The 12,088-nt window shown below is 38.8% G+C and overlaps 1 pseudogene; it reads right to left on the bottom strand.

Moving 5' to 3' along the window:
- Positions 1-12,088, bottom strand: part of LOC102468953 (60S ribosomal protein L19-like) — a 24,546-nt pseudogene that overhangs the window by 11,713 nt on the left and 745 nt on the right.

Raw genomic sequence — 12,088 nt, 5'->3', positions numbered from 1 at the left:
ATATATATATGGTGAAATATGTGTGTGTGTGTATGTGTGTGTGTGTGTGTATATATATATATATATATATATATATATATATTTGGTTGAATATATGTGTGTATATATATATATATATTTGATTGACTATATATATATATTTGGTTGAATATATTTATGTGTGTATATATATATTCTTTTTAAATTTTTTTTTGCTTTTTCTTTTTCTCTTTTAAAAAATTATTTTATATTCATTCACTGTATATCATTACAGCACATAAAATGAATTTTCCCATCCAAAATACACTGAATATTGACCAGGTCAAAGCTCTTCCTAATATTAGTATCCTTTCCTCTGAGCTCAGATCTGGCCTCAGCCCCCAGTTACCCACTACTAATAATCTCCCAGAGTTGGTACATATGCACAAACTCAGTAGACTTCCTTACACTTCATTGATTTGTATTATATTTTATTTATGTTTAACCTATGATGGTGAAAGATAAACAGAGGTATAATAAAGACTAGGAGGTCAGTATAATGGCCAAAGTTTGATAGAATTAGTATCACATATGTTTAAAAAACTAGGAAGTTGGGACCAGAAGTTAGCGTAATGGCTATGTCACTGGACTCCCATGTAGTCAATTGCGGTTCAAGTCCCGGACCTGGAGGCTTAGCCTCACGCTGAGTGCATATGTGTGCGTGCCCAAGATCTGGAGAGGAGAATGGAGGAGAAGGGATTGTGGCATGGCCATTCCTTCCCGTAGGGGGTTGATTTCTCATTGTCTGTCTCTCCGTCTCTCTCTGTCTTTCTGGCGAGGGCACATGCCCTATAGCAAAAAACTCTCAAAAAAAAAAAAAAACCCACAAAAAAACTTGGAAGTTGATTGTAGTAAGAAAGTATAATGGCTTTTACTATTTTTAAAAAGTGATTGTTTTTCTTAGTCTAAGACCTTATTTCATGAACAGGTTATAACAGAAACTTAACTGGCAATGAAATCATGAGTGCTCTCCCTCAGTGGTTCAGCCTCTTTCTGTTTTCTGCCAGTCTTTCCCACCCCATCAAGCTGGCTTTAGGTTCGAGAAGAGAAGGAGAGTAGGCACATTCTCTTTTTCCTCTCCTCTTATTCCAAAAGACTCATGTGTCTTATCTCTTCTCCAAATAAAAAGTATGGACAATGGAATGGGGAGATAATGGGCTGAAAGCATCTATCTTGGTTTGAAGAGCCTGGGTTTTCAAAGTAATCCTGATACTAGTCTTCCAGGTAGCAAAAGAGTCCATCATATCTGCCAGCCACATACTATTTCTTTTCTTTCTTTTTTAAAATAGAGGTTTTTGCCTTAGGGTGCAGGTACTCACAGGGGGGAGAGAGAGAGACAGAGACAGAGATGATGAGAGGGAAAGTAAGAAATCACTCCCCAGGGGGATGGCCACGCCACGAACCCTCCTCCTCCATTCTCCTCTCAGGATCTTGAGACACAACACACAAGCGCCCTGCGTGATTTTCAAGCCACTAGGTCTGGGACTTAAATGGCAGTTGGCCATGTGGGAGTCAAGTGATGTAACTGCTACACCGTTTGGTGGCCCTGTCATGTACTATTTCTTTGCAAAGGACTTTTTCACCAAGTTCAGTAAACCAAAGCATCATGACTTGATGAGTCTTTATAAAGCATATTGTAGATGATAAAGCTGGGTAGAAAGAATCATTCTTCTAATATGTTATACTACAGGTATTTTAAACATCTCATCCAGCAGTTGGGAGAAGTTCCCTTATGTATCCTTGACTTGGTGCTATTCTAACATTGATCATGTTTCTTGAGTCAGTGAGTTGTAACAACTCTCAGTTGTTCAATAGTCATGTGGCTATTCAGCTTTCCTTCCCTTTCTGACTCTGACCAATGGAGAGCACCCATAAGGAATAAGGGCTGGAGAAGAAAGTACCACTTAATCATGGGCAGACAAGCTCCTCACACCCAGAGCAAACTCTGCTAAAAGCTTGACCAGAGAATCTGACTCTGGCCTGAAGTTGCAGTGCATGCTTCTACCACCAGCCCAGATTGAAGTCATCATCTTCACATGCACAGTCACATGAGTGAGTCAGAAAGGAGTGATTTGGCCTATAGTACAGATATAAAGTTACTTTAACCATCCATAAACTGGACTATGGGCTTGCCTCATCCACCTAGTTACAAATGGAATAAGAAGAAGAATGAGAGCCTGCTCCACCTAGGAGAATCTTCCCAGGGTGCTTAATCATGTAGGAGCAGTAACAGAAGAGATGGCCTTTCCTACAGCGCAGTTACCCACTACAACTGTAGCATGAGTGTGAGCTCTTACCCGTCAGTGATCCACCCCCTCCGTGGAATGCGAGCAGGTGGTAGGAGAGATCAGAAGTATTCCCTCTAGTTCTCCTGAGACAAGAGAGAGGAGGCAGGAGGTCCTTCATTTACCAGTCGTACTATACTATAGGACAAGCATGAATACTTCTCCGCTCCAGAGCATCAGTTTCGAAAAGCAGCACTATTGTGCTATCCTGTAGAGGATGTCTTCTTTGTGATCTAATCCAAAGACTGATGACTGGGGAAACAAGCCTTAAAATGAAAAGATGGTGGAATTTTGATTGGAGGAAAAATGTTATGACTGGAAAACTCCCCATGGATAATCTGCAAGTCAATCTTTGGTTTATGCAAAGCAGCACCTGTGCCTCCATGCTGATGGTGCAGATGTAGTAATTAACCAAGCTGAAATGCCAGCTGCATGCCTGGGGTTTAGGGAGGGCCTATTCCCTCCCCTAGAGTGGGGTAGGGGATTCCAATTTAAAGAAAAACAAACATGAGAGGCTGATGTGGAGAGACTGAAAAGTCTGTGACTACTTGGCTTGTCAAAATTGCTTTTTGTTTCTAAAGCAGTAACATTTATGAGAAAAATGAAATTTTTCATATTTGGATTTTATATTGTCATGTGCTATGCTAATGTTGAAAAAAAACCATGAATTAATTTTGGAATTAGGCAAAACCAGATTAGGGTCTGGCTCTGTTAACCACCCATGGGGGATGTTACTTCACCACCCAGAGTCTCAGTTTCTTCATTTAGAGTGGGGTCAATCATAGCTCCCTGTCAGGATGCTGGTGCAAATTAGAGATGCTGGCTGTGAAGTGCTTGGCCCAGAATGAATTGTGATGATGATGATGTTTTCTCTAAATGCTTTACTCTGCACCACAGTGGGTGGATTTGTAAGCTTTATTTGTGCACAACACTAAATCCAGGGGGATATCTGTTCCTTAATGTGGTCAGAAAAACTAGGTCAAATTTTAAAGTGGGAATTAGGAGATCATGTTCCAGATAAATCCTTTCTGATCTGTATGGTTTTCCCAGAGAATTAAATTATCCAAAACATTTGCAGATTTGTTGGAGGCTGCATAAACGCCAGATGTAGTTCTTAGGATGGAACACTGCCCAAGGAGACGTTTGATGGATACTCTGCTCTATGATGACTTTTCTTCCACTTGGCATTTTTGGTAAGAGCCAGGTATTAGAGTGGTAAGAGACACACCAGTGAAATCCTCCAACTAAGACTTCCTTCCAGCAATATTCCTAAGTATCTATTGCCATGTAATTACATTATTTCAGAATACATTAACTTGGAAATGAATGCAATATCTTATGTTATATTTTGGGGAATGGATGTGAATAGTAGGTCATTATATCTAGAGAGGAAACCTGGAGGGAAAAGGATTTTTATGAGGTCAATCCACTGGTGCTCAGGGGAGACTTAGCTGGAGATACTGACAGAAGTTCTATTTAGTATCAACCTCAGGCAACAGCAAGTGGTTCTGATGAGCAGTAGGTACCAGCTAGGTTTAATTAATTTATTTAATAAACATTGCATTGGAGGGCATTGGAGGTTATGAAAATAAATAATAGGGGCCAGTAGCTGGTGTGGTGGTTAGGATACTGGACTCCCACATGGCTGACCATGTTTTGAGTCCAGGGCCTTGGGAATTGCTTTTTCTCTCTCTCTCTTTGGTGAGCACACATGCCCTAAAGGAAATTAAAAAAAAATATATATATATAACAATTCTTAAAAAATAAATAATAAATATTCCCTGCCTTCAAGAATGTCTTGGTCTGTTGGGAAATACAAGTAGGGGAGTTCTGAAACAGTGATAGAGGGCCCGTGCATGGGTCAGCTGCATGGGAATAGCATCTATCGCATTCTGAGAGAGGTGGGCTGAGGAACAGTGGCTCTGAAATGTAATGTGCACCTGGACCCAAAGGCAAAGACTCAGAGGTGTAACTGTATAGTGCTGGTTAACTCTTTTATGAATTGATTCAAGATTGCTTGAGAAGCATGAGAAACGTAAAACTCTTATTCCCAATTCCAAGAAAATAAGAGTATTTCCAAGCACAAACTATTGGGTTGTCGGAAAAGTCATGACATATTTTTCTATGCAAAAATGCTTCAAAAATGCATCATGACTTTTCTGATGGCCTAATAGTTATGTTATAACATCCATTTTAATCTCTTGGAGACATAATCCCAGATTATTAGATAAACTAAAGAAAATGTACAAGAGTTAAAAATTGGAATGTTTTCTTTTTTTGGAGAGGTTTTTGCTATAGGGTGCATGTGCTTGCTAGAAAGACAAAGAGAGACAGAGAGACAGAAAGCAAGAAATCATCCCCCGGGGAGATTGCCACACGACAATCCCTCTCCTCCATTCTCCTCTTGGGATCTTGGGCATGCACGTACACGTGCCTGGCCTAAGTTTAAGCCACCAGGTCCGGCACTCGAACCACGGTCGACTAGATGGGAGTCCAGCAACATAGCCATTACGCTAACTGTGAGTTCCTTCAAAATTGGAATATGTTTTCTTATAGAAAAGATTTAATCTTCATAGCCTGGTTTGCTTCACTCAGTAGTAGATCTTCTGTCAAAAGCCAGGGTTTTTTTTTTTATGGCTGAATAGTATTCCATAGAGTATGTGTGGCACAGTTTAAAAGAAAAATATGAAGGCAAAGCATTAATGGGACAAAGAAATGTGGTATTATCTGTTGAAGCTATTTTACAGTTTAATCAACTGGACTAGGGAGAAATGTTCCCATATTGAAATACTCACTTTGTAAGCTACATAATGTGATTGGATGTATAAAAGAAAATGAAATAAAAAAATATTTATTCTTATGTTTTGTCTGTTGTCCTAGAGAAAAATTAAATAGCAATATTTTGAATGATAGGGTTCTGGCAGGAGTAGATTTAGAGTAAATCATTGGGTTGAATGTGAGAAGCTTAAAGATGAAAGCTTAAATACATGGGCTACTTATTGTCCATATGTAAGGAAAATGTTATGCAAATAATTTAGCATTAATTATTCCTGTTGGGACCAGCAGTTAGTGTGAAGGCTATGTCGCTGGACTCCCATGTAATCAACTGTGGTTCGCGTCCCGGACCCAGTGGCTTAAATCTCACGCCGGGCACGTGTGCATGCGTGCCCAAGATCCTGAGAGGAGAACAGAGGAGAAGGGATTGTGGCATGGCCATCCCTCCAGGGGGTGATTTCTCGCTCTTTGTCTCTGTCTGTCTGGCTATCACACGTGCCCTTATAGCAAACATCTCTCCAGAAAAAAAAATTATTCCTGTTGAACACTTAGCATGTGAATTAAAAAATATTATCTTTTGTTCAAATATTTCAAAAGTGCAGAAAGAAAGGACGAAGGCTTTAGCAGAGGAAAGGAAATTACTTCTCAGCTGTCTGAAGCTGACATCAGGTGAAGGATGATGTGAATGGCAGGGCCAAGCTCTAAGCCTTGATGGTCAGGAACACTAGGAGGGAGTGACTTCCTAGTCTGATCATTGTGAATCCTTCTTCTGATCAGATGATAACTATCAGAGGTCTGGATGTCAATGAAATAAGTTAAACTGTGAGTTGCTGTATATCCTTTTTTTCTGCATTTTCCATTAAACCAAACTGTATCAATGAATAAAAGACAAATTTTTAAGAAGTGAAAAAATGGAAGTGGATTGGGATCAAGACAAATTTTTAAGAAGTGAAAAAATGGAAGTGAATTGGGATCATGTCAACTCTGAGGAAACTGACCATTTTATAATAATTAAAAATAGTTTGATACTGCTGACTCCATTTATATATAGGACAAATACAGGCAAAACAAAACAAAGCCTTGTTGTTAGAAGTCAGGATAGTGGTTATTCTGTGTGTGTGTGTGTGTGTGTGTGTGTGTGTGTTGTTTGTGTGTATCTGGAAGGGAGGCTGAGAGGGCTCTGGGGTATTAGTAATATTCAGTTTCTAATCTAGGTGCTGTGTCACAAATGTGTTCAGTTTGTAAAAATCTATCAAGTTGTACACTTATAATTTTTGTATTTTAAAATATATACTTGGACATAAATTTCAAAATTAGCCTAATACCAGTGTGAGAATAGACAGAGGAATAATAACAGATACTCTTGAAATGAACAGAAGTAGATATAGTAATTTAGTATTTGATAAAAATAGAATTTCAAATAAGTAAAGGAGAGATTGTTTAAAAAAGGGATTTGAGATTGTTGAAGCCTTTAGCAAAAATAGCATTAGCTACCTAGTGCACACACTTAACCAAAATTATTTTGGTTCAATTTTACATTTCCAATATGATAAATGGAAACTTTAGAAGTATTAGAAGGAAAGAGAACCAGAAGTTAGTATAATGGCTATGTCGCTGGACTCCCATGTAGTCGACCATGGTTTGAGTCCCAGACCTGGTGGCTTAGAACTCACGTTGGGCGCATGTGCGTGCGTGCCCAAGATCCCGAGAGGAGAATGGAGGAGAAGGGATTGCGGCATGACCATCCCCCCCCGGGGAGTGATTTCTCGCTTTCTGTCTCTATATCTCTCTCTCTCTGGCGAGCGCATGCGCCCTATAGCGAAAATCTCTCCAAAAAAAAAAAGAAGTATTAGAAGGAAATACCCACATATGATTATATAATACCATTATAAAAATTAATAGGAAATGAGTAACTGGGAAGTTATTGCTAACATTTCTTACTGAGTAGAATGGACAAAAGCGTTCAGGTTGCTCTCTGTAGCCTAATAGATATTAGCAATGTAAATATCATAACAATTTCTATAACTATAGACAAATCTATAAATATTTAAAGTTATTTAAAACTGTGACATGTATTTGAGGGGACTTCAAAAAGTTTGTGGTAAATTAGAATTAAAGTATAAGGTTTTTTGGTGTGAAAAAGTTTTGCAATTCATATATAAGTTTTTTCATCACAATGCATTTTCCACAAACTTTTCGAAGACCTCGCATATGTTTTAGAAAGAATGACATAGCGAAGATAGAGAAATAAGCATCAAACTGAGAGAAATAGATATCAAACTGGGTATCAGCTGGTGCCCAACCCAAGTTCATCTGCTTGCTGCATGAAAGCCAATACTCAAGAAACAAATATTGGTAGAAGGGAAAAGTAGCTTTATTTGGGAAGCCAGCAACTGGGAAGATGGCAGACTAAAATCCAAAGACCATCTCCAACATTCCTGTCTAAAAAGGATTTTTAAAAAGGAAGAAAAAAAGAGATGCAGCAGGGTTATGTGCTGTTTTGCACAGCAATTAATCATCTTCTTGATCAGGCAAAGACTTGCTGGCATCAAGGTTATTATTTTTCAGCTGCGGTCATCCTGCCCTGGAGGCCAGCATGTTCCTTCCTCCTCATCTCCCCAGGCACATCTGCCTATTGAGATGCTATCTCAAGGCCCGGTCTCTGAAGAGTCTCATTAAAGCTATGATTAGTTGCTACAAGTTAAAACATTAAGCAAGTTCTGTTATTTAAAAGGAACCTATTGTGCTAGGCTTAATATGGAGTTACTTTGGTTCTTTTTGTAGAATGGCAGCAGATAGATGGCAAATCAACTCAACCATATTCATTGTGTGACATCAGGTGAATGCTATGTGCATTCTTTTCAGTAAAGAGGGGAGGCCATCATCCCAGCTCTAGCAGTCATTCCCACTACCTCTGTCCTTAGGCCCTTTCTGGGTACTCTTCCTCTTAGATACTCTGTGGGCTCTGGAGTGGACATGCTTGGCTCTGAGTCTCAGCTCTGCTGTCCAGGGTAGAAATCTGGGTGAGCTACTGAACTCCTGAGGTAACCCGTATCCCTAAACATCCCCCAAAAGGAACAAAAAGAAAACTCTAGAAATTGAATAAGGAGAAAAAAGTGCACATAGGTATTCAATAAATATTAGTTATTATTCAGTAAGTACTAGTTATTTACAAGTCTTGTCCAGGAGGACAGAAGGCCTTTGTTTATAGCTGTTAAAATTTTCTTTTTAAAGAGAGATTTTTTGCTATAGCACGTGTGTTTGCCAGAGAGACAGAAAGATAGACAGAAAGCAAGGAGTCATCCCCTTGAGGGGATGGCCATGCTGCAGTCCCTTCTCCTTCATTCTCCTCTCAGGATTTTGAGCACACATGCACACACGCCCAGTATGAGTTTTAAGCTGCAGGTCTGGGACTCAAACTGCGATTGACTATGCGAGAGTCCAGCGACGTAGCCACTATGCCCTCTGCTGGTCCTGATACAGCTGTTGAATTTTGATACTAGTTTTAAGAGAGAGAAGGATGTCATATCTTTTGCTAGAATATATATATCTATATCTTCTTATCTATATATTCATTTTGGGGGTGCAGCATACACTTTTGGTTTAAAAAAGCATTAAACAAAAAATAGTATAAAATCTTCTGGGTATTAAGGTCAGTTCCCCACATCCAAATATAGGCATATTGAGCTGAAGGAAAACAGGATTAATAAATACTCTGCATCTGGAACAATGGTATCGTTTGGGATTTGTTTCATTTGACCACATTTCAATGATAATGATGTTGAGCATGGATTGTGGTTCCCCAGGGCGTGAGTCCTCAAATAAATTTTTCTCACCCTTAGGTTTTGTTTATTTATTTTAAGAAATACCTTCCAGGTTTATACATTCCAATAGGTCACAAAAATTGTACTCTTTTTAAACATAGAACAAAACTGTCATAAAGATATTCTCTATAAGAGAAATAGATTGTAAGTGAGGATGGGGCATGGTTATTGAAATTGTTTTTCATTTCATTATTTTAAATATAAAACCCTTGGGAATTGTGTACATTAACCAGTAGTTAAATGTGTTTCTGAGTATCATTAAGAGGATAAATGAAGGGGGAACCAGCAGTTAGCGTAATGGCTATGTCGCTGGACTCCCATGTAGTCGACCGTGGTTCGCGTCCTGGACCCGGTGGCTTAAAACTCACGCCGGGCACGTGTGCGTGCGTGCCCAGGATCCCAAGAGGAGAATGGAGGAGAAGGGATTGCGGCGTGACCATCTCCCCTGGGGGATGATTTCTCACTTTCTGTCTCTCTGTCTCTCTCTGTCTGGCGAGCGCACACGCCCTTTAGCAAAAATCTCTCCAAAAAAAAAAAAGGATAAATGAAGGGATGTAGGAATTCTTTTAGCCACAGTAGAGGATACTTTTCAACCATAATAATAAAATATTATCAGGTGATATTGGTGCTTTTAAATAAGTGCAAAGAGGAACAGAAGGAGAAATAAAGTATGATGGAATTTCAAAAAGTCTGTTGAACCCAAATTAATCTACATGTTTAATGCAATTCCAATCAAAATACCAGAGATATTCTTCAGAGATCTAGAAAAGACAATTATAGAATTTGTCTGGAACCATAAAAGACCTCGTATTGCAAAAGCAATCCTGCGTAAGAAGAATGGAGTAGGAGGCATATCACTCCCTGATCCCAAGATATACTATAAAGCTGTGGTCATCAAAACAGCATGGTATTGGCATAAAAACAGACATGTGGACCAATGGAAGAGAATAGAGACCCCAGAAATAACTCCCAAAGCTTATAGCCAACTGATCTTTGACAAAGGATATCAGTCAATCCATTGGGAAAAGGAAAACCTCTTTAGTAAATGGTGCTGGAAAAACTGGGTATCCACCTGCAGAAAGATGAAACTGAACCCCCATCTTTCACCATTAACAACAGTCAACTCAAAATGGATCAAAGATCTGAACCTAAGACCTCAGACAATAAAACTACTTGTGGAAAATGCTGGGGAAACTCTGGGAGACATTGGAGTAGGCAAAGACTTCTTAAATAAGACTCCCAAAGCACAGGCAATAATCCCTAAAATAGACAAGTGGGACTATATTAGACTAAGAAGTTTCTGCACAGCAAAGGACACAGTAACAAGTGTGAACCGACAACCCTCAGAATGGGAAAATATTTTTGTTAAATATGCCTCAGACAAGGGACTGATAACGAGAATACATAGGGAACTCAAGTGCCTTATGCGAAAAAAAATGATTAACCCGATTAAAAGATGGGAAAGTGAGCTGAACAAAAGTCTCTCTAAGGAAGACATACGAACAGCCAAAAAGCATATGAGGAAATGCTCAACATCCCTCATCATAAGGGAAATGCAGATAAAAACCACAATGAGATACCACCTAACCCCTGTCAGAATGGCAAAGATTAAGAATATAAAAAGTGATAAGTGTTGGCGGGGATGTGGTGAAAAGGGAACCCTCCTACACTGTTGGTGGGAATGTAAACTAGTTCAACCACTGTGGAGAACAATATGGAGGTTCCTCAAAGATCTACAAATAGAACTACCATTTGATCCAGCAATCCCACTTCTGGGTATTTACCCAAAAGACAGGAGAACGCTCAGTCAGAAAAGTGCTTGCACATCCATGTTTATTGCAGCATTATTCACAATTGCCAAGACATGGAACCAACCTAAATGTCCACAAACTGATGAATGGATTGGAAAAGTGTGGTATATATACTCTATGGAATACTACTCAGCCATAAAAAATAACAAGACCCTGGAATTTGATAGAAAATGGTCAGATATGGAGGATCTATTGCTGGGTGAAGTAAGCCAGGCTATGAAAGAAAGATATTGTATGTATCCACTCAATATATACCGACTATCCGCACTCTATAATAGAGAGCAAAAATTCGGAGGACATAAACACAGTGAAGGTACTTAATGAGAATAGGACAGTGTGGAATGGGGTAAGTGAAGAGAAGAGGATAGAGAAAGATAGCAAGTGAACAATAGAGAGACAGGACGTTAGTGAGAAACAGATAGGGCTTATTAACTGTTGATGATGACATGTATAGTATTCTCAACTGGATTGGTCTGAGAAGTATTTCATGATGGGCAAAGTATTTTTACAAGCAAAACGAGAAATAGCAATTGACTGTTTTATAAAAATAATTAGAATAATAAAAATAATGATTGGGGAAAACAGAAAAGATATGGGGAATTAAAATACAAACTTATTTTGGTGCAAAATATTTAGGAATTCATGCACAATTCTCTCTTAATGCACATTTTCCATGATATTTCTGAATTCCCATCATACAATAATGAGAAAATCTTGCTCAACTCAGATCAGAGGAATCATGAAATTGTGATTATAATAGAGATGTCACTTGCTGCTAATACCTACACTATTTGGGTTCATATATTACTCTCATTTCCCCCAATTATCTGGCTACAACCCAGCTTTAATATATGTTTCCCCTCGTCTCTTAAATGTTATATTATTATTAATTTTTTAAGAGACATTTTTGATATAGGGCACATGTGCTCACCAGAGAGACAGGCAGAAAGGGATGCGCACATGCACCCAGCATGAGTTTAGGTCGCTAGCCTGGGACTCTAACCTCAGTCGACTATGTGGGAGTCCAGTGAAGTAACCACTACGCCATCTGTTGGTCCCAAATTTTATTCATTTTTTTATCTCGTAATTTCTTTCTTTCTTTCTTTTCTTTTCTTTCTTTCTTCCTTCTTTTTTAGCATATAAAGTCTTATTTTAATAAAATAATTATCTGTGTAGTTGCCTATGCCACTATGTACAGACAGGAGAGGGGGAGCTTTACTTCTTGGTCTCTTCCTCCTTGCAGTCTTGATGAGCTTCTTTTAGGCTTGGAGGTGCTGTGCGCTTCTGTGTTTCCCTGATCTTAGACCTGGGCGCCTCAGCCTGATTTGCCAGAAGCTTCTTCTTTTTTTTTTTTTTTTTTTTTTTTTTTTTTTTT

Source organism: Tupaia chinensis, unplaced genomic scaffold (assembly GCF_000334495.1).
Source record: "Tupaia chinensis unplaced genomic scaffold, TupChi_1.0 Scaffold000093_1, whole genome shotgun sequence".
In the NCBI taxonomy this organism is placed as follows: Eukaryota; Metazoa; Chordata; class Mammalia; order Scandentia; family Tupaiidae; genus Tupaia; species Tupaia belangeri.
This window is presented reverse-complemented; position numbering and strand designations above follow the sequence as displayed.